This window comes from Atractosteus spatula, chromosome 24 (genome assembly GCF_055471065.1).
Source record: "Atractosteus spatula isolate fAtrSpa1 chromosome 24, fAtrSpa1.hap1, whole genome shotgun sequence".
NCBI classification, from domain to species: Eukaryota; Metazoa; Chordata; class Actinopteri; order Semionotiformes; family Lepisosteidae; genus Atractosteus; species Atractosteus spatula.
In genome coordinates this window covers 1,776,874-1,800,479 of record NC_142729.1, presented here as the reverse complement: position 1 = coordinate 1,800,479, position 23,606 = coordinate 1,776,874, and positions in this window count along the sequence as shown.

Below are 23,606 nucleotides of genomic sequence, written 5' to 3'. Positions count from 1 at the left end.
GTAACTGCTTGGTTGAAAAGTGCCCACTGAGTCAGCCCTTAACCCCAGAGTGCTGAAATTGTCAAAACGTGTTTTTCAGCAGAAATAAACACGTTTTTGCAACTTTGCTCACCCCCATGTAAGTTATAGGGCAGGAACAGCACAGTTTTCAAAACGTGTTTTTCAGCAGGAAATAAACGCGTTTTCTCAGCCCTTAGAATCGCAGTGTAACTGCCTTGCTCAGAAGGGCACACTGAGTCAGCCCTTAACCCCAGAGTGCTGAAATTGTCAAAACGTGTTTTTCAGCAGAAATAAACACGTTTTGGCAACTTTGGTCACCCCCATGTAAGTTATAGGGCAGGAACAGCACAGTTTTCAAAACGTGTTTTTCAGCAGGAAATAAACGCGTTTTCTCAGCCCTTAGAATCGCAGTGTAACTGCCTTGCTCAGAAGAGCACACTGAGTCAGCCCTTAACCCCAGAGTGCTGGAATTGTCAAAACGTGTTTTTCAGCAGAATTAAACACGTTTTGGCAACTTTGGTCATCCCCATGTAAGTTATAGGGCAGGAACAGCACAGTTTTCAAAACGTGTTTTTCAGCCCGAAATAAACGCGTTTTCTCAGCCCTTAGAATCGCACTGTAACTGCCTTGCTCAGAAGAGCACACTGAGTCAGCCCTTAACCCCAGAGTGCTGAAATTGTCAAAACGTGTTTTTCAGCAGAATTAAACACGTTGTGGCAACTTTGGTCATCCCCATGTAAGTTATAGGGCAGGAACAGCACAGTTTTCAAAACGTGTTTTTCAGCCCGAAATAAACGCATTTTCTCAGCCCTTAGAATCGCAGTGTAACTGCTTGGTTGAAAAGTGCCCACTGAGTCAGCCCTTAACCCCAGAGTGCTGAAATTGTCAAAACGTGTTTTTCAGCAGAAATAAACACGTTTTGGCAACTTTGGTCACCCCCATGTAAGTTATAGGGCAGGAACAGCACAGTTTTCAAAACGTGTTTTTCAGCCCGAAATAAACGCGTTTTCTCAGCCCTGAGAATCGCAGTGTAACTGCCTTGCTCAGAAGAGCACACTGAGTCAGCCCTTAACCCCAGAGTGCTGAAATTGTCAACACGTGTTTTTCAGCAGAAATAAACACGTTTTGGCAACTTTGGTCACCCCCATGTAAGTTATAGGGCAGGAACAGCACAGTTTTCAAAACGTGTTTTTCAGTCCGAAATAAACGCGTTTTCTCAGCCCTTAGAATCGCAGTGTAACTGCTTGGTTGAAAAGTGCCCACTGAGTCAGCCCTTAACCCCAGAGTGCTGTAATTGTCAAAACGTGTTTTTCAGCAGAAATAAACACGTTTTTGCAACTTTGGTCACCCCCATGTAAGTTATAGGGCAGGAACAGCACAGTTTTCAAAACGTGTTTTTCAGCAGGAAATAAACGCGTTTTCTCAGCCCTTACTATCGCAGTGTAACTGCCTTGCTCAGAAGAGCACACTGAGTCAGCCCTTAACCCCAGAGTGCTGAAATTGTCAAAACGTGTTTTTCAGCAGAAATAAACACGTTTTGGCAACTTTGGTCACCCCCATGTAAGTTATAGGGCAGGAACAGCACAGTTTTGAAAACGTGTTTTTCAGCCCGAAATAAACGCGTTTTCTCAGCCCTTAGAATCGTACTGTAACTGCTTGGTTGAAAAGTGCCCACTGAGTCAGCCCTTAACCCCAGAGTGCTGAAATTGTCAAAACGTGTTTTTCAGCAGAAATAAACACGTTTTTGCAACTTTGCTCACCCCCATGTAAGTTATAGGGCAGGAACAGCACAGTTTTCAAAACGTGTTTTTCAGCAGGAAATAAACGCGTTTTCTCAGCCCTTAGAATCGCAGTGTAACTGCCTTGCTCAGAAGAGCACACTGAGTCAGCCCTTAACCCCAGAGTGCTGAAATTGTCAAAACGTGTTTTTCAGCAGAAATAAACACGTTTTGGCAACTTTGGTCAACCCCATGTAAGTTATAGGGCAGGAACAGCACAATTTTCAAAACGTGTTTTTCAGCCCGAAATAAACGCGTTTTCTCAGCCCTTAGAATCGCAGTGTAACTGCTTGGTTGAAAAGTGCCCACTGAGTCAGCCCTTAACCCCAGAGTGCTGAAATTGTCAAAACGTGTTTTTCAGCAGAAATAAACACGTTTTGGCAACTTTGGTCACCCCCATGTAAGTTATAGGGCAGGAACAGCACAGTTTTCAAAACGTGTTTTTCAGCCCGAAATAAACGCGTTTTCTCAGCCCTTAGAATCGCAGTGTAACTGCCTTGCTCAGAAGAGCACACTGAGTCAGCCCTTAACCCCAGTGTGCTGAAATTGTCAAAACGTGTTTTTCAGCAGAAATAAACACGTTTTGGCAACCTTGGTCTCCCCCATGTAAGTTATAGGGCAGGAACAGCACAGTTTTCAAAACGTGTTTTTCAGCCCGAAATAAACGCGTTTTCTCAGCCCTTAGAATCGCAGTGTAACTGCTTGGTTGAAAAGTGCCCACTGAGTCAGCCCTTAACCCCAGTGTGCTGAAATTGTCAAAACGTGTTTTTCAGCAGAAATAAACACGTTTTAGCAACTTTTGTCACCCTCATGTAATTTATAGGGCAGGAACAGCACAGTTTTCAAAACGTGTTTTTCAGCCCGAAATAAACGCGTTTTCTCAGCCCTTAGAATCGCAGTGTAACTGCCTTGCTCAGAAGAGCACACTGAGTCAGCCCTTAACCACAGAGTGCTGAAATTGTCAAAACGTGTTTTTCAGCAGAAATAAACACGTTTTGGCAACTTTGGTCACCCCCATGTAAGTTATAGGGCAGGAACAGCACAGTTTTCAAAACGTGTTTTTCAGCCCGAAATAAACGCGTTTTCTCAGCCCTTAGAATCGCAGTGTAACTGCCTTGCTCAGAAGAGCACACTGAGTCAGCCCTTAACCCCAGAGTGCTGAAATTGTCAAAACGTGTTTTTCAGCAGAAATAAACACGTTTTGGCAATTTTGGTCACCCCCATGTAAGTTATAGGGCAGGAACAGCACAGTTTTCAAAACGTGTTTTTCAGCCCGAAATAAACGCGTTTTCTCAGCCCTTAGAATCGCAGTGTAACTGCCTTGCTCAGAAGAGCACACTGAGTCAGCCCTTAACCCCAGAGTGCTGAAATTGTCAAAACGTGTTTTTCAGCAGAAATAAACACGTTTTGGCAACTTTGGTCACCCCCATGTAAGTTATAGGGCAGGAACAGCACAGTTTTCAAAACGTGTTTTTCAGCCCGAAATAAACGCGTTTTCTCAGCCCTTAGAATCGCAGTGTAACTGCCTTGCTCAGAAGAGCACACTGAGTCAGCCCTTAACCCCAGAGTGCTGAAATTGTCAAAACGTGTTTTTCAGCAGAAATAAACACGTTTTGGCAATTTTGGTCACCCCCATGTAAGTTATAGGGCAGGAACAGCACAGTTTTCAAAACGTGTTTTTCAGCCCGAAATAAACGCGTTTTCTCAGCCCTTAGAATCGCAGTGTAACTGCCTTGCTCAGAAGAGCACACTGAGTCAGCCCTTAACCCCAGAGTGCTGAAATTGTCAAAACGTGTTTTTCAGCAGAAATAAACACGTTTTGGCAACTTTGGTCACCCCCATGTAAGTTATAGGGCAGGAACAGCACAGTTTTCAAAACGTGTTTTTCAGCCCGAAATAAACGCGTTTTCTCAGCCCTTAGAATCGTAGTGTAACTGCTTGGTTGAAAAGTGCCCACTGAGTCAGCCCTTAACCCCAGAGTGCTGAAATTGTCAAAACGTGTTTTTCAGCAGAAATAAACACGTTTTTGCAACTTTGCTCACCCCCATGTAAGTTATAGGGCAGGAACAGCACAGTTTTCAAAACGTGTTTTTCAGCAGGAAATAAACGCGTTTTCTCAGCCCTTAGAATCGCAGTGTAACTGCCTTGCTCAGAAGAGCACACTGAGTCAGCCCTTAACCCCAGAGTGCTGAAATTGTCAAAACGTGTTTTTCAGCAGAAATAAACACGTTTTGGCAACTTTGGTCACCCCCATGTAAGTTATAGGGCAGGAACAGCACAGTTTTCAAAACGTGTTTTTCAGCAGGAAATAAACGCGTTTTCTCAGCCCTTAGAATCGCAGTGTAACTGCCTTGCTCAGAAGAGCACACTGAGTCAGCCCTTAACCCCAGAGTGCTGGAATTGTCAAAACGTGTTTTTCAGCAGAATTAAACACGTTTTGGCAACTTTGGTCATCCCCATGTAAGTTATAGGGCAGGAACAGCACAGTTTTCAAAACGTGTTTTTCAGCCCGAAATAAACGCGTTTTCTCAGCCCTTAGAATCGCACTGTAACTGCCTTGCTCAGAAGAGCACACTGAGTCAGCCCTTAACCCCAGAGTGCTGAAATTGTCAAAACGTGTTTTTCAGCAGAATTAAACACGTTTTGGCAACTTTGGTCATCCCCATGTAAGTTATAGGGCAGGAACAGCACAGTTTTCAAAACGTGTTTTTCAGCCCGAAATAAACGCATTTTCTCAGCCCTTAGAATCGCAGTGTAACTGCTTGGTTGAAAAGTGCCCACTGAGTCAGCCCTTAACCCCAGAGTGCTGAAATTGTCAAAACGTGTTTTTCAGCAGAAATAAACACGTTTTGGCAACTTTGGTCACCCCCATGTAAGTTATAGGGCAGGAACAGCACAGTTTTCAAAACGTGTTTTTCAGCCCGAAATAAACGCGTTTTCACAGCCCTGAGAATCGCAGTGTAACTGCCTTGCTCAGAAGAGCACACTGAGTCAGCCCTTAACCCCAGAGTGCTGAAATTGTCAACACGTGTTTTTCAGCAGAAATAAACACGTTTTGGCAACTTTGGTCACCCCCATGTAAGTTATAGGGCAGGAACAGCACAGTTTTCAAAACGTGTTTTTCAGTCCGAAATAAACGCGTTTTCTCAGCCCTTAGAATCGCAGTGTAACTGCTTGGTTGAAAAGTGCCCACTGAGTCAGCCCTTAACCCCAGAGTGCTGTAATTGTCAAAACGTGTTTTTCAGCAGAAATAAACACGTTTTTGCAACTTTGGTCACCCCCATGTAAGTTATAGGGCAGGAACAGCACAGTTTTCAAAACGTGTTTTTCAGCAGGAAATAAACGCGTTTTCTCAGCCCTTACTATCGCAGTGTAACTGCCTTGCTCAGAAGAGCACACTGAGTCAGCCCTTAACCCCAGAGTGCTGAAATTGTCAAAACGTGTTTTTCAGCAGAAATAAACACGTTTTGGCAACTTTGGTCACCCCCATGTAAGTTATAGGGCAGGAACAGCACAGTTTTGAAAACGTGTTTTTCAGCCCGAAATAAACGCGTTTTCTCAGCCCTTAGAATCGTACTGTAACTGCTTGGTTGAAAAGTGCCCACTGAGTCAGCCCTTAACCCCAGAGTGCTGAAATTGTCAAAACGTGTTTTTCAGCAGAAATAAACACGTTTTTGCAACTTTGCTCACCCCCATGTAAGTTATAGGGCAGGAACAGCACAGTTTTCAAAACGTGTTTTTCAGCAGGAAATAAACGCGTTTTCTCAGCCCTTAGAATCGCAGTGTAACTGCCTTGCTCAGAAGAGCACACTGAGTCAGCCCTTAACCCCAGAGTGCTGAAATTGTCAAAACGTGTTTTTCAGCAGAAATAAACACGTTTTGGCAACTTTGGTCAACCCCATGTAAGTTATAGGGCAGGAACAGCACAATTTTCAAAACGTGTTTTTCAGCCCGAAATAAACGCGTTTTCTCAGCCCTTAGAATCGCAGTGTAACTGCTTGGTTGAAAAGTGCCCACTGAGTCAGCCCTTAACCCCAGAGTGCTGAAATTGTCAAAACGTGTTTTTCAGCAGAAATAAACACGTTTTGGCAACTTTGGTCACCCCCATGTAAGTTATAGGGCAGGAACAGCACAGTTTTCAAAACGTGTTTTTCAGCCCGAAATAAACGCGTTTTCTCAGCCCTTAGAATCGCAGTGTAACTGCCTTGCTCAGAAGAGCACACTGAGTCAGCCCTTAACCCCAGTGTGCTGAAATTGTCAAAACGTGTTTTTCAGCAGAAATAAACACGTTTTGGCAACCTTGGTCTCCCCCATGTAAGTTATAGGGCAGGAACAGCACAGTTTTCAAAACGTGTTTTTCAGCCCGAAATAAACGCGTTTTCTCAGCCCTTAGAATCGCAGTGTAACTGCTTGGTTGAAAAGTGCCCACTGAGTCAGCCCTTAACCCCAGTGTGCTGAAATTGTCAAAACGTGTTTTTCAGCAGAAATAAACACGTTTTAGCAACTTTTGTCACCCTCATGTAATTTATAGGGCAGGAACAGCACAGTTTTCAAAACGTGTTTTTCAGCCCGAAATAAACGCGTTTTCTCAGCCCTTTGAATCGCAGTGTAACTGCCTTGCTCAGAAGAGCACACTGAGTCAGCCCTTAACCACAGAGTGCTGAAATTGTCAAAACGTGTTTTTCAGCAGAAATAAACACGTTTTGGCAACTTTGGTCACCCCCATGTAAGTTATAGGGCAGGAACAGCACAGTTTTCAAAACGTGTTTTTCAGCCCGAAATAAACGCGTTTTCTCAGCCCTTAGAATCGCAGTGTAACTGCCTTGCTCAGAAGAGCACACTGAGTCAGCCCTTAACCCCAGAGTGCTGAAATTGTCAAAACGTGTTTTTCAGCAGAAATAAACACGTTTTGGCAATTTTGGTCACCCCCATGTAAGTTATAGGGCAGGAACAGCACAGTTTTCAAAACGTGTTTTTCAGCCCGAAATAAACGCGTTTTCTCAGCCCTTAGAATCGCAGTGTAACTGCCTTGCTCAGAAGAGCACACTGAGTCAGCCCTTAACCCCAGAGTGCTGAAATTGTCAAAACGTGTTTTTCAGCAGAAATAAACACGTTTTGGCAACTTTGGTCACCCCCATGTAAGTTATAGGGCAGGAACAGCACAGTTTTCAAAACGTGTTTTTCAGCCCGAAATAAACGCGTTTTCTCAGCCCTGAGAATCGCAGTGTAACTGCCTTGCTCAGAAGAGCACACTGAGTCAGCCCTTAACCCCAGAGTGCTGAAATTGTCAACACGTGTTTTTCAGCAGAAATAAACACGTTTTGGCAACTTTGGTCACCCCCATGTAAGTTATAGGGCAGGAACAGCACAGTTTTCAAAACGTGTTTTTCAGTCCGAAATAAACGCGTTTTCTCAGCCCTTAGAATCGCAGTGTAACTGCTTGGTTGAAAAGTGCCCACTGAGTCAGCCCTTAACCCCAGAGTGCTGTAATTGTCAAAACGTGTTTTTCAGCAGAAATAAACACGTTTTTGCAACTTTGGTCACCCCCATGTAAGTTATAGGGCAGGAACAGCACAGTTTTCAAAACGTGTTTTTCAGCAGGAAATAAACGCGTTTTCTCAGCCCTTACTATCGCAGTGTAACTGCCTTGCTCAGAAGAGCACACTGAGTCAGCCCTTAACCCCAGAGTGCTGAAATTGTCAAAACGTGTTTTTCAGCAGAAATAAACACGTTTTGGCAACTTTGGTCACCCCCATGTAAGTTATAGGGCAGGAACAGCACAGTTTTCAAAACGTGTTTTTCAGCCCGAAATAAACGCGTTTTCTCAGCCCTTAGAATCGCAGTGTAACTGCTTGGTTGAAAAGTGCCCACTGAGTCAGCCCTTAACCCCAGTGTGCTGAAATTGTCAAAACGTGTTTTTCAGCAGAAATAAACACGTTTTAGCAACTTTGGTCTCCCTCATGTAATTTATAGGGCAGGAACAGCACAGTTTTCAAAAAGTGTTTTTCAGCCCGAAATAAACGCGTTTTCTCAGCCCTTAGAATCGCAGTGTAACTGCCTTGCTCAGAAGAGCACACTGAGTCAGCCCTTAACCACAGAGTGCTGAAATTGTCAAAACGTGTTTTTCAGCAGAAATAAACAGGTTTTGGCAACTTTGGTCACCCCCATGTAAGTTATAGGGCAGGAACAGCACAGTTTTCAAAACGTGTTTTTCAGCCCGAAATAAACGCGTTTTCTCAGCCCTTAGAATCGCAGTGTAACTGCCTTGCTCAGAAGAGCACACTGAGTCAGCCCTTAACCCCAGAGTGCTGAAATTGTCAAAACGTGTTTTTCAGCAGAAATAAACACGTTTTGGCAACTTTGGTCACCCCCATGTAAGTTATAGGGCAGGAACAGCACAGTTTTCAAAACGTGTTTTTCAGCCCGAAATAAACGCGTTTTCTCAGCCCTTAGAATAGCAGTGTAACTGCCTTGCTCAGAAGAGCACACTGAGTCAGCCCTTAACCCCAGAGTGCTGAAATTGTCAAAACGTGTTTTTCAGCAGAATTAAACACGTTTTGGCAACTTTGGTCACCCCCATGTAAGTTATAGGGCAGGAACAGCACAGTTTTCAAAACGTGTTTTTCAGCCCGAAATAAACGCGTTTTCTCAGCCCTTAGAATCGCCGTGTAACTGCCTTGCTCAGAAGATCACACTGAGTCAGCCCTTAACCCCAGAGTGCTGAAATTGTCAAAACGTGTTTTTCAGCAGAAATAAACACGTTTTTGCAACTTTGGTCACCCCCATGTAAGTTATAGGGCAGGAACAGCACAGTTTTCAAAACGTGTTTTTCAGCCCGAAATAAACGCGTTTTCTCAGCCCTTAGAATCGCAGTGTAACTGCTTGGTTGAAAAGTGCCCACTGAGTCAGCCCTTAACCCCAGAGTGCTGAAATTGTCAAAACGTGTTTTTCAGCAGAAATAAACACGTTTTGGCAACTTTGGTCACCCCCATGTAAGTTATAGGGCAGGAACAGCACAGTTTTCAAAACGTGTTTTTCAGCCCGAAATAAACGCGTTTTCTCAGCCCTTAGAATCGCAGTGTAACTGCCTTGCTCAGAAGAGCACACTGAGTCAGCCCTTAACCACAGAGTGCTGAAATTGTCAAAACGTGTTTTTCAGCAGAAATAAACACGTTTTGGCAACTTTGGTCACCCCCATGTAAGTTATAGGGCAGGAACAGCACAGTTTTCAAAACGTGTTTTTCAGCCCGAAATAAACGCGTTTTCTCAGCCCTTAGAATCGCAGTGTAACTGCCTTGCTCAGAAGAGCACACTGAGTCAGCCCTTAACCCCAGAGTGCTGAAATTGTCAAAACGTGTTTTTCAGCAGAAATAAACACGTTTTGGCAATTTTGGTCACCCCCATGTAAGTTATAGGGCAGGAACAGCACAGTTTTCAAAACGTGTTTTTCAGCCCGAAATAAACGCGTTTTCTCAGCCCTTAGAATCGCAGTGTAACTGCCTTGCTCAGAAGAGCACACTGAGTCAGCCCTTAACCCCAGAGTGCTGAAATTGTCAAAACGTGTTTTTCAGCAGAATTAAACACGTTTTGGCAACTTTGGTCATCCCCATGTAATTTATAGGGCAGGAACAGCACAGTTTTCAAAACGTGTTTTTCAGCCCGAAATAAACGCGTTTTCTCAGCCCTTAGAATCGCAGTGTAACTGCCTTGCTCAGAAGAGCACACTGAGTCAGCCCTTAACCCCAGAGTGCTGAAATTGTCAAAACGTGTTTTTCAGCAGAAATAAACACGTTTTGGCAACTTTGGTCACCCCCATGTAAGTTATAGGGCAGGAACAGCACAGTTTTCAAAACGTGTTTTTCAGCCCGAAATAAACGCGTTTTCTCAGCCCTTAGAATCGCAGTGTAACTGCTTGGTTGAAAAGTGCCCACTGAGTCAGCCCTTAACCCCAGAGTGCTGTAATTGTCAAAACGTGTTTTTCAGCAGAAATAAACACGTTTTTGCAACTTTGGTCACCCCCATGTAAGTTATAGGGCAGGAACAGCACAGTTTTCAAAACGTGTTTTTCAGCCCGAAATAAACGCGTTTTCTCAGCCCTTACTATCGCAGTGTAACTGCCTTGCTCAGAAGAGCACACTGAGTCAGCCCTTAACCCCAGAGTGCTGATATTGTCAAAACGTGTTTTTCAGCAGAAATAAACACGTTTTGGCAACTTTGGTCACCCCCATGTAAGTTATAGGGCAGGAACAGCACAGTTTTGAAAACGTGTTATCCAGCCCGAAATAAACGCGTTTTCTCAGCCCTTAGAATCGCAGTGTAACTGCTTGGTTGAAAAGTGCCCACTGAGTCAGCCCTTAACCCCAGAGTGCTGAAATTGTCAAAACGTGTTTTTCAGCAGAATTAAACACGTTTTGGCAACTTTGGTCACCCCCATGTAAGTTATAGGGCAGGAACAGCACAGTTTTCAAAACGTGTTTTTCAGCCCGAAATAAACGCGTTTTCTCAGCCCTTAGAATCGCAGTGTAACTGCCTTGCTCAGAAGAGCACACTGAGTCAGCCCTTAACCCCAGAGTGCTGAAATTGTCAAAACGTGTTTTTCAGCAGAAATAAACACGTTTTGGCAACTTTGGTCACCCCCATGTAAGTTATAGGGCAGGAACAGCACAGTTTTCAAAACGTGTTTTTCAGCCCGAAATAAACGCGTTTTCTCAGCCCTTAGAATCGTAGTGTAACTGCTTGGTTGAAAAGTGCCCACTGAGTCAGCCCTTAACCCCAGAGTGCTGAAATTGTCAAAACGTGTTTTTCAGCAGAAATAAACACGTTTTGGCAACTTTGGTCACCCCCATGTAAGTTATAGGGCAGGAACAGCACAGTTTTCAAAACGTGTTTTTCAGCCCGAAATAAACGCGTTTTCTCAGCCCTTAGAATCGCAGTGTAACTGCCTTGCTCAGAAGAGCACACTGAGTCAGCCCTTAACCCCAGAGTGCTGAAATTGTCAAAACGTGTTTTTCAGCAGAAATAAACACGTTTTGGCAACTTTGGTCTCCCCCATGTAAGTTATAGGGCAGGAACAGCACAGTTTTCAAAACGTGTTTTTCAGCCCGAAATAAACGCGTTTTCTCAGCCCTTAGAATCGCAGTGTAACTGCTTGGTTGAAAAGTGCCCACTGAGTCAGCCCTTAACCCCAGTGTGCTGAAATTGTCAAAACGTGTTTTTCAGCAGAAATAAACACGTTTTAGCAACTTTGGTCACCCTCATGTAATTTATAGGGCAGGAACAGCACAGTTTTCAAAACGTGTTTTTCAGCCCGAAATAAACGCGTTTTCTCAGCCCTTAGAATCGCAGTGTAACTGCCTTGCTCAGAAGAGCACACTGAGTCAGCCCTTAACCACAGAGTGCTGAAATTGTCAAAACGTGTTTTTCAGCAGAAATAAACAGGTTTTGGCAACTTTGGTCACCCCCATGTAAGTTATAGGGCAGGAACAGCACAGTTTTCAAAACGTGTTTTTCAGACCGAAATAAACGCGTTTTCTCAGCCCTTAGAATAGCAGTGTAACTGCCTTGCTCAGAAGAGCACACTGAGTCAGCCCTTAACCCCAGAGTGCTGAAATTGTCAAAACGTGTTTTTCAGCAGAAATAAACACGTTTTGGCAACTTTGGTCAACCCCATGTAAGTTATAGGGCAGGAACAGCACAATTTTCAAAACGTGTTTTTCAGCCCGAAATAAACGCGTTTTCTCAGCCCTTAGAATCGCAGTGTAACTGCTTGGTTGAAAAGTGCCCACTGAGTCAGCCCTTAACCCCAGAGTGCTGAAATTGTCAAAACGTGTTTTTCAGCAGAAATAAACACGTTTTGGCAACTTTGGTCACCCCCATGTAAGTTATAGGGCAGGAACAGCACAGTTTTCAAAACGTGTTTTTCAGCAGGAAATAAACGCGTTTTCTCAGCCCTTAGAATCGCAGTGTAACTGCCTTGCTCAGAAGAGCACACTGAGTCAGCCCTTAACCCCAGAGTGCTGGAATTGTCAAAACGTGTTTTTCAGCAGAATTAAACACGTTTTGGCAACTTTGGTCATCCCCATGTAAGTTATAGGGCAGGAACAGCACAGTTTTCAAAACGTGTTTTTCAGCCCGAAATTAACGCGTTTTCTCAGCCCTTTGAATCGCAGTGTAACTGCTTGGTTGAAAAGTGCCCACTGAGTCAGCCCTTAACCCCAGAGTGCTGAAATTGTCAAAACGTGTTTTTCAGCAGAAATAAACACGTTTTTGCAACTTTGCTCACCCCCATGTAAGTTATAGGGCAGGAACAGCACAGTTTTCAAAACGTGTTTTTCAGCAGGAAATAAACGCGTTTTCTCAGCCCTTAGAATCGCAGTGTAACTGCCTTGCTCAGAAGAGCACACTGAGTCAGCCCTTAACCCCAGAGTGCTGAAATTGTCAAAACGTGTTTTTCAGCAGAAATAAACACGTTTTGGCAACTTTGGTCACCCCCATGTAAGTTATAGGGCAGGAACAGCACAGTTTTGAAAACGTGTTATTCACCCGAAATAAACGCGTTTTCTCAGCCCTTAGAATCGCAGTGTAACTGCTTGGTTGAAAAGTGCCCACTGAGTCAGCCCTTAACCCCAGAGTGCTGAAATTGTCAAAACGTGTTTTTCAGCAGAAATAAACACGTTTTGGCAACTTTGGTCACCCCCATGTAAGTTATAGGGCAGGAACAGCACAGTTTTCAAAACGTGTTTTTCAGCCCGAAATAAACGCGTTTTCTCAGCCCTTAGAATCGCAGTGTAACTGCCTTGCTCAGAAGAGCACACTGAGTCAGCCCTTAACCCCAGAGTGCTGAAATTGTCAAAACGTGTTTTTCAGCAGAATTAAACACGTTTTGGCAACTTTGGTCACCCCCATGTAAGTTATAGGGCAGGAACAGCACAGTTTTCAAAACGTGTTTTTCAGCCCGAAATAAACGCGTTTTCTCAGCCCTTAGAATCGCAGTGTAACTGCCTTGCTCAGAAGAGCACACTGAGTCAGCCCTTAACCCCAGAGTGCTGAAATTGTCAAAACGTGTTTTTCAGCAGAAATAAACACGTTTTTGCAACTTTGGTCACCCCCATGTAAGTTATAGGGCAGGAACAGCACAGTTTTCAAAACGTGTTTTTCAGACCGAAATCAACGCGTTTTCTCAGCCCTTAGAATCGCAGTGTAACTGCCTTGCTCAGAAGAGCACACTGAGTCAGCCCTTAACCCCAGAGTGCTGAAATTGTCAAAACGTGTTTTTCAGCAGAAATAAACACGTTTTGGCAACTTTGGTCAACCCCATGTAAGTTATAGGGCAGGAACAGCACAGTTTTCAAAACGTGTTTTTCAGCCCGAAATAAACGCGTTTTCTCAGCCCTTAGAATCGCAGTGTAACTGCTTGGTTGAAAAGTGCCCACTGAGTCAGCCCTTAACCCCAGTGTGCTGAAATTGTCAAAACGTGTTTTTCAGCAGAAATAAACACGTTTTTGCAACTTTGGTCACCCCCATGTAAGTTATAGGGCAGGAACAGCACAGTTTTCAAAAAGTGTTTTTCAGCCCGAAATAAACGCGTTTTCTCAGCCCTTAGAATCGCAGTGTAACTGCCTTGCTCAGAAGAGCACACTGAGTCAGCCCTTAACCCCAGAGTGCTGAAATTGTCAAAACGTGTTTTTCAGCAGAAATAAACACGTTTTGGCAACTTTGGTCACCCCCATGTAAGTTATAGGGCAGGAACAGCACAGTTTTCAAAACGTGTTTTTCAGCCCGAAATAAACGCGTTTTCTCAGCCCTTAGAATCGCAGTGTAACTGCCTTGCTCAGAAGAGCACACTGAGTCAGCCCTTAACCCCAGAGTGCTGAAATTGTCAAAACGTGTTTTTCAGCAGAATTAAACACGTTTTGGCAACTTTGGTCACCCCCATGTAAGTTATAGGGCAGGAACAGCACAGTTTTCAAAACGTGTTTTTCAGCCCGAAATAAACGCGTTTTCTCAGCCCTTAGAATCGCAGTGTAACTGCCTTGCTCAGAAGAGCACACTGAGTCAGCCCTTAACCCCAGAGTGCTGAAATTGTCAAAACGTGTTTTTCAGCAGAAATAAACACGTTTTTGCAACTTTGGTCACCCCCATGTAAGTTATAGGGCAGGAACAGCACAGTTTTCAAAACGTGTTTTTCAGACCGAAATCAACGCGTTTTCTCAGCCCTTAGAATCGCAGTGTAACTGCCTTGCTCAGAAGAGCACACTGAGTCAGCCCTTAACCCCAGAGTGCTGAAATTGTCAAAACGTGTTTTTCAGCAGAAATAAACACGTTTTGGCAACTTTGGTCAACCCCATGTAAGTTATAGGGCAGGAACAGCACAGTTTTCAAAACGTGTTTTTCAGCCCGAAATAAACGCGTTTTCTCAGCCCTTAGAATCGCAGTGTAACTGCTTGGTTGAAAAGTGCCCACTGAGTCAGCCCTTAACCCCAGTGTGCTGAAATTGTCAAAACGTGTTTTTCAGCAGAAATAAACACGTTTTTGCAACTTTGGTCACCCCCATGTAAGTTATAGGGCAGGAACAGCACAGTTTTCAAAAAGTGTTTTTCAGCCCGAAATAAACGCGTTTTCTCAGCCCTTAGAATCGCAGTGTAACTGCCTTGCTCAGAAGAGCACACTGAGTCAGCCCTTAACCCCAGAGTGCTGAAATTGTCAAAACGTGTTTTTCAGCAGAAATAAACACGTTTTGGCAACTTTGGTCACCCCCATGTAAGTTATAGGGCAGGAACAGCACAGTTTTCAAAACGTGTTTTTCAGCCCGAAATAAACGCGTTTTCTCAGCCCTTAGAATCGCAGTGTAACTGCCTTGCTCAGAAGAGCACACTGAGTCAGCCCTTAACCCCAGAGTGCTGAAATTGTCAAAACGTGTTTTTCAGCAGAATTAAACACGTTTTGGCAACTTTGGTCACCCCCATGTAAGTTATAGGGCAGGAACAGCACAGTTTTCAAAACGTGTTTTTCAGCCCGAAATAAACGCGTTTTCTCAGCCCTTAGAATCGCAGTGTAACTGCCTTGCTCAGAAGAGCACACTGAGTCAGCCCTTAACCCCAGAGTGCTGAAATTGTCAAAACGTGTTTTTCAGCAGAAATAAACACGTTTTTGCAACTTTGGTCACCCCCATGTAAGTTATAGGGCAGGAACAGCACAGTTTTCAAAACGTGTTTTTCAGACCGAAATCAACGCGTTTTCTCAGCCCTTAGAATCGCAGTGTAACTGCCTTGCTCAGAAGAGCACACTGAGTCAGCCCTTAACCCCAGAGTGCTGAAATTGTCAAAACGTGTTTTTCAGCAGAAATAAACACGTTTTGGCAACTTTGGTCAACCCCATGTAAGTTATAGGGCAGGAACAGCACAGTTTTCAAAACGTGTTTTTCAGCCCGAAATAAACGCGTTTTCTCAGCCCTTAGAATCGCAGTGTAACTGCTTGGTTGAAAAGTGCCCACTGAGTCAGCCCTTAACCCCAGGGTGCTGAAATTGTCAAAACGTGTTTTTCAGCAGAAATAAACACGTTTTTGCAACTTTGGTCACCCCCATGTAAGTTATAGGGCAGGAACAGCACAGTTTTCAAAAAGTGTTTTTCAGCCCGAAATAAACGCGTTTTCTCAGCCCTTAGAATCGCAGTGTAACTGCCTTGCTCAGAAGAGCACACTGAGTCAGCCCTTAACCCCAGAGTGCTGAAATTGTCAAAACGTGTTTTTCAGCAGAAATAAACACGTTTTGGCAACTTTGGTCTCCCCCATGTAAGTTATAGAGCAGGAACAGCACAGTTTTCAAAACGTGTTTTTCAGCCCGAAATAAACGCGTTTTCTCAGCCCTTAGAATCGCAGTGTAACTGCTTGGTTGAAAAGTGCCCACTGAGTCAGCCCTTAACCCCAGTGTGCTGAAATTGTCAAAACGTGTTTTTCAGCAGAAATAAACACGTTTTAGCAACTTTGGTCACCCTCATGTAATTTATAGGGCAGGAACAGCACAGTTTTCAAAACGTGTTTTTCAGCTCGAAATAAACGCGTTTTCTCAGCCCTTAGAATCGCAGTGTAACTGCCTTGCTCAGAAGAGCACACTGAGTCAGCCCTTAACCACAGAGTGCTGAAATTGTCAAAACGTGTTTTTCAGCAGAAATAAACACGTTTTGGCAACTTTGGTCACCCCCATGTAAGTTATAGGGCAGGAACAGCACAGTTTTCAAAACGTGTTTTTCAGACCGAAATAAACGCGTTTTCTCAGCCCTTAGAATCGCAGTGTAACTGCCTTGCTCAGAAGAGCACACTGAGTCAGCCCTTAACCCCAGAGTGCTGAAATTGTCAAAACGTGTTTTTCAGCAGAAATAAACACGTTTTGGCAACTTTGGTCAACCCCATGTAAGTTATAGGGCAGGAACAGCACAATTTTCAAAACGTGTTTTTCAGCCCGAAATAAACGCGTTTTCTCAGCCCTTAGAATCGCAGTGTAACTGCTTGGTTGAAAAGTGCCCACTGAGTCAGCCCTTAACCCCAGAGTGCTGAAATTGTCAAAACGTGTTTTTCAGCAGAAATAAACACGTTTTGGCAACTTTGGTCACCCCCATGTAAGTTATAGGGCAGGAACAGCACAGTTTTCAAAACGTGTTTTTCAGCAGGAAATAAACGCGTTTTCTCAGCCCTTAGAATCGCAGTGTAACTGCCTTGCTCAGAAGAGCACACTGAGTCAGCCCTTAACCCCAGAGTGCTGGAATTGTCAAAACGTGTTTTTCAGCAGAATTAAACACGTTTTGGCAACTTTGGTCATCCCCATGTAAGTTATAGGGCAGGAACAGCACAGTTTTCAAAACGTGTTTTTCAGCCCGAAATAAACGCGTTTTCTCAGCCCTTAGAATCGCAGTGTAACTGCCTTGCTCAGAAGAGCACACTGAGTCAGCCCTTAACCCCAGAGTGCTGAAATTGTCAAAACGTGTTTTTCAGCAGAATTAAACACGTTTTGGCAACTTTGGTCATCCCCATGTAAGTTATAGGGCAGGAACAGCACAGTTTTCAAAACGTGTTTTTCAGCCCGAAATAAACGCGTTTTCTCAGCCCTTAGAATCGCAGTGTAACTGCTTGGTTGAAAAGTGCCCACTGAGTCAGCCCTTAACCCCAGAGTGCTGAAATTGTCAAAACGTGTTTTTCAGCAGAAATAAACACGTTTTTGCAACTTTGCTCACCCCCATGTAAGTTATAGGGCAGGAACAGCACAGTTTTCAAAACGTGTTTTTCAGCAGGAAATAAACGCGTTTTCTCAGCCCTTAGAATCGCAGTGTAACTGCCTTGCTCAGAAGAGCACACTGAGTCAGCCCTTAACCCCAGAGTGCTGAAATTGTCAAAACGTGTTTTTCAGCAGAAATAAACACGTTTTGGCAACTTTGGTCACCCCCATGTAAGTTATAGGGCAGGAACAGCACAGTTTTGAAAACGTGTTATTCACCCGAAATAAACGCGTTTTCTCAGCCCTTAGAATCGCAGTGTAACTGCTTGGTTGAAAAGTGCCCACTGAGTCAGCCCTTAACCCCAGAGTGCTGAAATTGTCAAAACGTGTTTTTCAGCAGAAATAAACACGTTTTGGCAACTTTGGTCACCCCCATGTAAGTTATAGGGCAGGAACAGCACAGTTTTCAAAACGTGTTTTTCAGCCCGAAATAAACGCGTTTTCTCAGCCCTTAGAATCGCAGTGTAACTGCCTTGCTCAGAAGAGCACACTGAGTCAGCCCTTAACCCCAGAGTGCTGAAATTGTCAAAACGTGTTTTTCAGCAGAATTAAACACGTTTTGGCAACTTTGGTCACCCCCATGTAAGTTATAGGGCAGGAACAGCACAGTTTTCAAAACGTGTTTTTCAGCCCGAAATAAACGCGTTTTCTCAGCCCTTAGAATCGCAGTGTAACTGCCTTGCTCAGAAGAGCACACTGAGTCAGCCCTTAACCCCAGAGTGCTGAAATTGTCAAAACGTGTTTTTCAGCAGAAATAAACACGTTTTTGCAACTTTGGTCACCCCCATGTAAGTTATAGGGCAGGAACAGCACAGTTTTCAAAACGTGTTTTTCAGACCGAAATCAACGCGTTTTCTCAGCCCTTAGAATCGCAGTGTAACTGCCTTGCTCAGAAGAGCACACTGAGTCAGCCCTTAACCCCAGAGTGCTGAAATTGTCAAAACGTGTTTTTCAGCAGAAATAAACACGTTTTGGCAACTTTGGTCAACCCCATGTAAGTTATAGGGCAGGAACAGCACAGTTTTCAAAACGTGTTTTTCAGCCCGAAATAAACGCGTTTTCTCAGCCCTTAGAATCGCAGTGTAACTGCTTGGTTGAAAAGTGCCCACTGAGTCAGCCCTTAACCCCAGTGTGCTGAAATTGTCAAAACGTGTTTTTCAGCAGAAATAAACACGTTTTTGCAACTTTGGTCACCCCCATGTAAGTTATAGGGCAGGAACAGCACAGTTTTCAAAAAGTGTTTTTCAGCCCGAAATAAACGCGTTTTCTCAGCCCTTAGAATCGCAGTGTAACTGCCTTGCTCAGAAGAGCACACTGAGTCAGCCCTTAACCCCAGAGTGCTGAAATTGTCAAAACGTGTTTTTCAGCAGAAATAAACACGTTTTGGCAACTTTGGTCACCCCCATGTAAGTTATAGGGCAGGAACAGCACAGTTTTCAAAACGTGTTTTTCAGCCCGAAATAAACGCGTTTTCTCAGCCCTTAGAATCGCAGTGTAACTGCCTTGCTCAGAAGAGCACACTGAGTCAGCCCTTAACCCCAGAGTGCTGAAATTGTCAAAACGTGTTTTTCAGCAGAATTAAACACGTTTTGGCAACTTTGGTCACCCCCATGTAAGTTATAGGGCAGGAACAGCACAGTTTTCAAAACGTGTTTTTCAGCCCGAAATAAACGCGTTTTCTCAGCCCTTAGAATCGCAGTGTAACTGCCTTGCTCAGAAGAGCACACTGAGTCAGCCCTTAACCCCAGAGTGCTGAAATTGTCAAAACGTGTTTTTCAGCAGAAATAAACACGTTTTGGCAACTTTGGTCACCCCCATGTAAGTTATAGGGCAGGAACAGCACAGTTTTCAAAACGTGTTTTTCAGCCCGAAATAAACGCGTTTTCTCAGCCCTTAGAATCGTAGTGTAACTGCTTGGTTGAAAAGTGCCCACTGAGTCAGCCCTTAACCCCAGAGTGCTGAAATTGTCAAAACGTGTTTTTCAGCAGAAATAAACACGTTTTGGCAACTTTGGTCACCCCCATGTAAGTTATAGGGCAGGAACAGCACAGTTTTCAAAACGTGTTTTTCAGCCCGAAATAAACGCGTTTTCTCAGCCCTTAGAATCGCAGTGTAACTGCCTTGCTCAGAAGAGCACACTGAGTCAGCCCTTAACCCCAGAGTGCTGAAATTGTCAAAACGTGTTTTTCAGCAGAAATAAACACGTTTTGGCAACTTTGGTCTCCCCCATGTAAGTTATAGGGCAGGAACAGCACAGTTTTCAAAACGTGTTTTTCAGCCCGAAATAAACGCGTTTTCTCAGCCCTTAGAATCGCAGTGTAACTGCTTGGTTGAAAAGTGCCCACTGAGTCAGCCCTTAACCCCAGTGTGCTGAAATTGTCAAAACGTGTTTTTCAGCAGAAATAAACACGTTTTAGCAACTTTGGTCACCCTCATGTAATTTATAGGGCAGGAACAGCACAGTTTTCAAAACGTGTTTTTCAGCCCGAAATAAACGCGTTTTCTCAGCCCTTAGAATCGCAGTGTAACTGCCTTGCTCAGAAGAGCACACTGAGTCAGCCCTTAACCACAGAGTGCTGAAATTGTCAAAACGTGTTTTTCAGCAGAAATAAACAGGTTTTGGCAACTTTGGTCACCCCCATGTAAGTTATAGGGCAGGAACAGCACAGTTTTCAAAACGTGTTTTTCAGACCGAAATAAACGCGTTTTCTCAGCCCTTAGAATCGCAGTGTAACTGCCTTGCTCAGAAGAGCACACTGAGTCAGCCCTTAACCCCAGAGTGCTGAAATTGTCAAAACGTGTTTTTCAGCAGAAATAAACACGTTTTGGCAACTTTGGTCAACCCCATGTAAGTTATAGGGCAGGAACAGCACAATTTTCAAAACGTGTTTTTCAGCCCGAAATAAACGCGTTTTCTCAGCCCTTAGAATCGCAGTGTAACTGCTTGGTTGAAAAGTGCCCACTGAGTCAGCCCTTAACCCCAGAGTGCTGAAATTGTCAAAACGTGTTTTTCAGCAGAAATAAACACGTTTTGGCAACTTTGGTCACCCCCATGTAAGTTATAGGGCAGGAACAGCACAGTTTTCAAAACGTGTTTTTCAGCAGGAAATAAACGCGTTTTCTCAGCCCTTAGAATCGCAGTGTAACTGCCTTGCTCAGAAGAGCACACTGAGTCAGCCCTTAACCCCAGAGTGCTGGAATTGTCAAAACGTGTTTTTCAGCAGAATTAAACACGTTTTGGCAACTTTGGTCATCCCCATGTAAGTTATAGGGCAGGAACAGCACAGTTTTCAAAACGTGTTTTTCAGCCCGAAATAAACGCGTTTTCTCAGCCCTTAGAATCGCAGTGTAACTGCCTTGCTCAGAAGAGCACACTGAGTCAGCCCTTAACCCCAGAGTGCTGAAATTGTCAAAACGTGTTTTTCAGCAGAATTAAACACGTTTTGGCAACTTTGGTCATCCCCATGTAAGTTATAGGGCAGGAACAGCACAGTTTTCAAAACGTGTTTTTCAGCCCGAAATAAACGCATTTTCTCAGCCCTTAGAATCGCAGTGTAACTGCTTGGTTGAAAAGTGCCCACTGAGTCAGCCCTTAACCCCAGAGTGCTGAAATTGTCAAAACGTGTTTTTCAGCAGAAATAAACACGTTTTGGCAACTTTGGTCACCCCCATGTAAGTTATAGGGCAGGAACAGCACAGTTTTCAAAACGTGTTTTTCAGCCCGAAATAAACGCGTTTTCTCAGCCCTGAGAATCGCAGTGTAACTGCCTTGCTCAGAAGAGCACACTGAGTCAGCCCTTAACCCCAGAGTGCTGAAATTGTCAAAACGTGTTTTTCAGCAGAAATAAACACGTTTTGGCAACTTTGGTCACCCCCATGTAAGTTATAGGGCAGGAACAGCACAGTTTTCAAAACGTGTTTTTCAGTCCGAAATAAACGCGTTTTCTCAGCCCTTAGAATCGCAGTGTAACTGCTTGGTTGAAAAGTGCCCACTGAGTCAGCCCTTAACCCCAGAGTGCTGTAATTGTCAAAACGTGTTTTTCAGCAGAAATAAACACGTTTTTGCAACTTTGGTCACCCCCATGTAAGTTATAGGGCAGGAACAGCACAGTTTTCAAAACGTGTTTTTCAGCAGGAAATAAACGCGTTTTCTCAGCCCTTACTATCGCAGTGTAACTGCCTTGCTCAGAAGAGCACACTGAGTCAGCCCTTAACCCCAGAGTGCTGAAATTGTCAAAACGTGTTTTTCAGCAGAAATAAACACGTTTTGGCAACTTTGGTCACCCCCATGTAAGTTATAGGGCAGGAACAGCACAGTTTTCAAAACGTGTTTTTCAACCCGAAATAAACGCGTTTTCTCAGCCCTTAGAATCGCAGTGTAACTGCTTGGTTTAAAAGTGCCCACTGAGTCAGCCCTTAACCCCAGTGTGCTGAAATTGTCAAAACGTGTTTTTCAGCAGAAATAAACACGTTTTAGCAACTTTGGTCTCCCTCATGTAATTTATAGGGCAGGAACAGCACAGTTTTCAAAAAGTGTTTTTCAGCCCGAAATAAACGCGTTTTCTCAGCCCTTAGAATCGCAGTGTAACTGCCTTGCTCAGAAGAGCACACTGAGTCAGCCCTTAACCACAGAGTGCTGAAATTGTCAAAACGTGTTTTTCAGCAGAAATAAACAGGTTTTGGCAACTTTGGTCACCCCCATGTAAGTTATAGGGCAGGAACAGCACAGTTTTCAAAACGTGTTTTTCAGCCCGAAATAAACGCGTTTTCTCAGCCCTTAGAATCGCAGTGTAACTGCCTTGCTCAGAAGAGCACACTGAGTCAGCCCTTAACCCCAGAGTGCTGAAATTGTCAAAACGTGTTTTTCAGCAGAAATAAACACGTTTTGGCAACTTTGGTCACCCCCATGTAAGTTATAGGGCAGGAACAGCACAGTTTTCAAAACGTGTTTTTCAGCCCGAAATAAACGCGTTTTCTCAGCCCTTAGAATCGCAGTGTAACTGCCTTGCTCAGAAGAGCACACTGAGTCAGCCCTTAACCCCAGAGTGCTGAAATTGTCAAAACGTGTTTTTCAGCAGAATTAAACACGTTTTGGCAACTTTGGTCACCCCCATGTAAGTTATAGGGCAGGAAAAGCACAGTTTTCAAAACGTGTTTTTCAGCCCGAAATAAACGCGTTTTCTCAGCCCTTAGAATCGCCGTGTAACTGCCTTGCTCAGAAGAGCACACTGAGTCAGCCCTTAACCCCAGAGTGCTGAAATTGTCAAAACGTGTTTTTCAGCAGAAATAAACACGTTTTGGCAACTTTGGTCACCCCCATGTAAGTTATAGGGCAGGAACAGCATAGTTTTCAAAACGTGTTTTTCAGCCCGAAATAAACGCGTTTTCTCAGCCCTTAGAATCGTAGTGTAACTGCTTGGTTGAAAAGTGCCCACTGAGTCAGCCCTTAACCCCAGAGTGCTGAAATTGTCAAAACGTGTTTTTCAGCAGAAATAAACACGTTTTTGCAACTTTGCTCACCCCCATGTAAGTTATAGGGCAGGAACAGCACAGTTTTCAAAACGTGTTTTTCAGCAGGAAATAAACGCGTTTTCTCAGCCCTTAGAATCGCAGTGTAACTGCCTTGCTCAGAAGAGCACACTGAGTCAGCCCTTAACCCCAGAGTGCTGAAATTGTCAAAACGTGTTTTTCAGCAGAAATAAACACGTTTTGGCAACTTTGGTCACCCCCATGTAAGTTATAGGGCAGGAACAGCACAGTTTTGAAAACGTGTTATTCACCCGAAATAAACGCGTTTTCTCAGCCCTTAGAATCGCAGTGTAACTGCCTTGCTCAGAAGAGCACACTGAGTCAGCCCTTAACCCCAGAGTGCTGAAATTGTCAAAACGTGTTTTTCAGCAGAAATAAACACGTTTTGGCAACTTTGGTCACCCCCATGTAAGTTATAGGGCAGGAACAGCACAATTTTCAAAACGTGTTTTTCAGCCCGAAATAAACGCGTTTTCTCAGCCCTTAGAATCGCAGTGTAACTGCCTTGCTCAGAAGAGCACACTGAGTCAGCCCTTAACCCCAGAGTGCTGAAATTGTCAAAACGTGTTTTTCAGCAGAAATAAACACGTTTTGGCAACTTTGGTCAACCCCATGTAAGTTATAGGGCAGGAACAGCACAGTTTTCAAAACGTGTTTTTCAGCCCGAAATAAACGCGTTTTCTCAGCCCTTAGAATCGCAGTGTAACTGCTTGGTTGAAAAGTGCCCACTGAGTCAGCCCTTAACCCCAGTGTGCTGAAATTGTCAAAACGTGTTTTTCAGCAGAAATAAACACGTTTTTGCAACTTTGGTCACCCCCATGTAAGTTATAGGGCAGGAACAGCACAGTTTTCAAAAAGTGTTTTTCAGCCCGAAATAAACGCGTTTTCTCAGCCCTTAGAATCGCAGTGTAACTGCCTTGCTCAGAAGAGCACACTGAGTCAGCCCTTAACCCCAGAGTGCTGAAATTGTCAAAACGTGTTTTTCAGCAGAAATAAACACGTTTTGGCAACTTTGGTCACCCCCATGTAAGTT